Raw genomic sequence first — 6,449 nt, forward strand, 5'->3', positions numbered from 1 at the left:
ATAACACTGTACTACTACTACTACTAATAATAATAATAATCATAACACCATACTACTACTACAAATAATAATAATAATAATAATAATAATAATAATAATAATAATATCATCATCATAACACTGTACTACTACTACTACTAATAATAATAATAATATCATCATCATCATCATAACAACAACAACACTGTACTACTACAACTACTACAACTACTACAAATAATAATAATAATAATAATAATAATAATAATAATAATAATAATATCATAACACTCTACTACTACTACTAATAATAATAATAATATCATCACCAAAACCCCTTATGGATAACAATTGATCAACGACCGTGACGTCGCCCGGTATGGCGCAGCCGGGGCTCCACCCTGGAGCCAGGCCCAGGGTTGGGGCTCGCATGCGAGCACTTGGTGGCCAGACCTTTGCCCACGGGGCCTGGCCGGGCTCAGCCTGAAGCGGTGACGTGGGCCCGACCTCCTGTGGGTTCACCACCCACAGAGGTAGCCGTAGGGGATTGGGTGCAGTGTGGATTGGGCAGCAGTCGAAGGCAGGGGCCTCAACGACCTGATCCCTGAACACAGCGACTAGCTGTTGGGACATGGAATATTACTTTGCTGGGGGGGAAAAGAGCCTGAGCTTGTGCGGGAGGTTGAGAGGTACCGGCTAGAGATCGTCGGGCTCACCTCCATGCACAGCTTGGGCTCCGGAACCCAGCTCCTCGAGAGGGGCTGAACTCTCCACTTCTCTGGAGTCGCCCATGGTGAACGGCGGCGGGCTGGTGTGGGCTTGCTTATAGCTCCCTACCTCAGCTGCCATGTGTTGGAGTTTACCCCAGTGAACGAGAGGGTCGCCTCTCTGCGCCTTCGGATCGGGGAGAGGGCTCTTGCTGTTGTTTGTGCCTACGGGCTGAATAGCAGTATAGAGTATCTGGCCTTCTTGGAGTCCCTGGGAGAGGTACTGAGAGGTGCTCAGACTGGGGACTCCATTGTTCTACTGGAGGAGTTCAACGCTCACGTGGGCGATGACAGTGATACCTGGAGGGGCGTGATTGGGAGGAACAGCCTCCCCGATCTGAACCCAAGTGGTGTTTTGTTATTGGACTTCTGTGCTAGTCACGGTTTGTCCATAACGAACACCATGTTCGAGCATAGGGGTGTCCATAAGTGCATGTGGCACCAGGACACCTTAGGTCGGAGGTCGATGATCGACTTTGTTGTCATTTCATCGGATCTCTGGCCCTATGTCTTGGACACTCGGGTGAAGAGAGGGGCTGAGCTGTCAACTGATCACCACCTGGTGGTGAGTTGGATCCGCTAGCGGAGGAGGAAGCCGGACAGACCTGGCAGGCCCAAACGTATGGTGAGGGTCTGCTGGGAACGTCTGGCTGAGCACTCTGTCGGGGAGGTCTTTAACTCCCACCTCTGGGAGAGCTTCTCCCAGCTTCCGAGGGAGGCGGGGGACATTGAGTCTGAGTGGACCATGTTCTCTGCCTCCATTGTCGATGTGGCTGTTCGGAGCTGTGGCCGCAAGGTCTCCAGTGCCTGTCATGGCGGCAATCCCCGAACCCGGTGGTGGACAACGGAAGTAAGGGATGCGGTCAAGCTGAAGAAGGAGTCCTATCAGGCCATGTTGGCCTCCGGGACTCCTGAGGCAGCTGACGGGTATAGGCAGGCCAGGTGTGCCGCAGCTCGGACAGTTGCAGAGGCAAAAACTCGGAACTGGGAGGAGTTCGGTGAGGCCATGGAGGAGGACTATTGGTCGGCCTCGAAGAAATTCTGGCAAACCATCCGGCTCCTCAGGAGGGGGAAGCAGTACTCTGCCAACACTGTTTATAGTGCGGGTGGGGAGCTGTTGACCTCGACTGGGGACATTGCCTGGCGGTGGAAGGAATACTTCGAGGATCTCCTCAATCCCACCATCATGTCTTCCATTGAGGAAGCGGAGGCTGATGACTCAGAGATGGACTCGTCCATTACCGAAACCGAAGTCACTGAGGTGGTCAGCAAGCTCCTCGGTGGCAAGGCACCGGAGGTGGATGAGATCCGCCCCAAGTATCTCAAGTCTCTGGATGTTGTGGGGCTGTCTTGGCTGACACACCTCTGCAACATCGCGTGGCGGTCGGGGACAGTGGAGTGGCAGACTGGGGTGGTGGTCCCTCTTTTTAAGAAAGGGGACCGGAGAATGTGCTCCAATTATAGGGGAATCACACTTCTCAGCCTCCCAGGGAAGGTTTACTCCAGGGTACTGGAGAGGAGAATTTGGCCAATAGTCGAACCTCGGATCCAGGAGGAACACTGCGGTTTTCGTCCTGGTCGCGGAACACTGGACCAGCTCTATACCCTTCATAGGGTGCTCGAGGGTTCATGGGAGTTTGCCCAGCCAGTCCACATGTGCTTTGTGGATCTGGAGAAGGCATTTGACCGTGTCCCTCATGGTATTCTGTGGGGGGTGCTTCGGGAGTATGGGGTTCGGGGCTCTTTGCTAAGGGCTGTCCGGTCCCTGTACGAACGGAGCAGGAGTCTGGTTCGCATTGCTGGCAGTAAGTCGGACCTGTTCCCAGTGCATATTGAACTCCAGCAGGGCTGCCCTTTGTCACCGGTTCTGTTCATAATCTTTATGGACAGAATTTCTAGGCGCAGCCAGGGGCTGGAAGGAATCCTGTTTGGGAACCACAGGATTTCATCTCTGCTTTTTGCAGATGATGTTGTCCTGTTAGCTTCTTCAAACCAGGACCTTCAGCATGCACTGGGGCGGTTTACAGTTGAGTGTGAAGCGGCTGGGATGAGAATCAGCACCTCCAAGTCCGAGGCCATGGTTCTCAACCGGAAAAGGGTGGCTTGCCCTCTCCAGGTTGGTGGAGAAGTCCTGCCTCAAGTAGAGGAGTTTAAGTATCTCAGGATCTTGTTCACGAGTGAGGGAAGGATAGAGTGTGAGATCAACAAGCGGATCGGTGTGGCCTCCGCAGTGATGCGGTCGCTTTACCGGTCCGTCGTGGTGAAGAAGGAGCTGAGCCAAAAGGCGAAGCTCTCGATTTACCAGTCGATCTACGTTCCGACTCTCACCTATGGTCATGAGCTTTGGGTAATGACCGAAAGAACAAGATTGCGAATACAAGCGGACGAAATGAGTTTCCTTCGCAGGGTGGCTGGGCACTCCCTTAGAGATAGGGTGAGAAGCACAGTCACTCGGGAGGAGCTCGGAGTAGAGCCGCTGCTCCTCCACATCGAGAGGAATCAGCTGAGGTGGCTCGGGCATCTCTTTCGGATGCCTCCTGGACGCCTCCCTAGGGAGGTGTTCCAGGCATGTCCCCCTGGGAGGAGGCCCTGGGGAAGACCCAGGACACGCTGGAGGGACTATGTCTCTCGGCTGGCCTGGGAACGCCTCGGTGTTCTTCCCGAGGAGCTGGCCGAGGTGTCTGGGGAAAGGGAAGTTTGGGCTTCCATGCCCAGACTGCTGCCTCCGCGACCCGGCCCCGGATAAGCGGAAGAAGACGAGACGATAATAATATCATCATCATCATCATCATCATCATCATAACAACAACACTGTACTACTACTACTACTAATAATAATAATAATCATAACAACAACACTGTACAAATAATAATAATAATAATAAATATAATAATAATCATCATCACACTGTACTACTACTACTACTGATAATAAAAATAATAATAATAATAATATTACACGTATTACTACTACTACTACGACTACTACTACTACTAATAATAATAATAATATCAATACAAGAACACTGTACTACTACTACTACTACTAATAATAATAATAATATCATCATAACAACACTGTACTCCTACTACTACTTTCATTTGAAACTCACATTGATAATATTACCCGGATAGCTTTCTTTCATCTCAGAAATATTGCTAAGATAAGAAATTTAATGTCACTACATGATGCAGAAAAACTAGTTCATGCTTTTCTTACCTCCAGGTTGGATTATTGTAATGCCTTACTGTCTGGAGGTTCCAATAAGTGCATAAACAAGCTCCAGTTAGTTCAAAATGCAGCAGCAAGAGTCCTTACTAGAACTAGAAAATATGACCACATCACCCTTGTCTTATCCACACTGCATTGGCTCCCAATTAAATTTCATATTGATTATAAAATACTACTATTGACCTTTAAAGGAACAGTCCACCGTACTTCCATAATGAAATATGCTCTTATCTGAATTGAGACGAGCTGCTCCGTACCTCTTCGAGCTTTGCGCGACCTCCCAGTCAGTCAGACGCAGTCAGACGCGCTGTCACTCCTGTTAGCAATGTAGCTAGGCTCAGCATGGCCAATGGTAATTTTTGGGGCTGTAGTTAGATGCGACCAAACTCTTCCGCGTTTTTCCTGTTTACATAGGTTTATATGACCAGTGATATGAAATAAATTCAGTTACACAAATTGAAACGTAGTGATTTTCTATGCTATGGAAAGTCCGCACTATAATGACAGGCGTACTAACACCTTCTGCGCGCTTCGGCAGCGCATTGATATCTGAGCTCCGTATCAATGCGCTGCCGAAGCGCGCAGAAGGTGTTAGTACGCGGACTTTCCATAGCATAGAAAATCGCTACGTTTCAATTTGTGTAACTGAACTTGTTTCATATCACTGGTCATATAAACCTATGTAAACAGGAAAAACGCGGAAGAGTTTGGTCGCATCTAACTACAGCCCCCAAAAATACCATTGGCCATACTGAGCCTAGCTACATTGCTAACAGGAGTGACAGCGCGTCTGACTGCATCTGACTGACTGGGAGGTCGCGCAAAGCTCGGACAGGTACGGAGCAGCTCGTCTCAATTCAGATAAGAGCATATTTCATTATGGAAGTACAGTGGACTGTTCCTTTAAAGCACTGAATGGTCTCGCGCCACAGTACCTGAGCGAACTTCTGGTCCTTTATGACCCGCCACACCTACTGAGATCAAAAGGTGCAGGCTATCTGCTGGTACCTCGTATAGTGAAGGCTACATCAGGGGGCAGAGCCTTTTCTTACAAAGCCCCACAGTTATGGAACAGTCTTCCAAGTAGTGTTTGGGAATCAGACACAGTCTCAGTGTTTCAGTCTAGGCTGAAACATATCTGTTTAGTCAAGCCTTTTATTAATGGTGTTTATGAGGTAAAGGTGTAGATCTGGAGGGTCCTCAGACATAGAGTGTTTTGGTAAACTGGGATGTATGGATGCTGTCAGTCCCCCACTCGCTTGCTCACTCGAGTTTGTTGACGGGTGTCGTGGCTGGCTGCTTTATGTCCCGGGGCTTCCTCATGCCTGTGTTACCTTCTGGCTCTCCCCTTTTAGTTACGCTGTCATAGTTAGTTTTGTCATAGAGTCCTTGCTTGTACTCAGCGCAAAATGTATACTGTGCCTACTTTTTCAGGTGACATTGAGCATACCTAACAACCTGTGTTTTCTCATTCTTTTCTCCCCCCCTCCAATCTTTCCCTCTGAATTACATGTCAATCCTGGGATCAAGTTGCTGACCTCTTCTGCTCCTCAGACCTGCCTGATCCATCCTGATGCCCTATGTCTGGTTGGAGTCTCATCACATCGCTCCTGTGGAGGACGGCCCCATATGGACAGTTGAAAGTCACACTTGGAAGACACTCTGGACACTTACAGTAATGCTTTTGTGGCTGAGGACTACAGTTGGCTTGCTAACTTTGGGACTGTGGTTGTCCTGAACAGTTTTGCACTCAAGTTTCTATTAATGAAAAGTTATAACATCAACAACTACTGAAGACCTGTGCTGCTGAACTGGGTGAACCACTCCAACGCATCTTCAACCTCAGCCTGCAGCTGGGGAGAGTGCCCACCCTCTGGAAGACATCATGTATTGTTCTAGTTCCCAAAAAGAATCGGCCCAGTGAGCTGAACAACTTCCGACCGGTGGCACTCACTTCACATCTGATGAAGACGTTGGAGCGGCTCTTCCTCAGCCTCCTCAGACCCCAGGTACAACGTGCCCAGGACTGTCTGCAGTTTGCGTACCAGGCAGGTGTTGGTGTGGAAGACGCCATCCTCTACCTGCTACACCGAGCCCACTCGCATCTGGATAAGGGAAATGGCACAGTGAAGATCCTCTTCTTGGACTTCTCAAGTGCCTTCAACACCATCCAGCCACTTTTGCTTCAGAACAAACTGAACAGGATGCGAGCGGACCCCTGCCTGGTCACCTGGATCTCCAGCTACCTCACCGACAGGCTGCAGTATGTCAGGCTGAAGGACATCACGTCTGACACTGTGATTAGCAGCACTGGAGCACCCCAGGGCATGGTGCTGGCCCCTCTTCTCTTCACCCTGTACACCACGGACTTCTGCTACAACTCGGAGCTGTGTCACATTCAGAAGTTCGCCGATGACACAGCCATCGTTGGGTGTATCAGTGACAACAGAGAGGAGGAGTATAGGAGCCTG

Source organism: Neoarius graeffei, chromosome 1, assembly GCF_027579695.1.
Source record: "Neoarius graeffei isolate fNeoGra1 chromosome 1, fNeoGra1.pri, whole genome shotgun sequence".
NCBI lineage: Eukaryota > Metazoa > Chordata > Actinopteri > Siluriformes > Ariidae > Neoarius > Neoarius graeffei.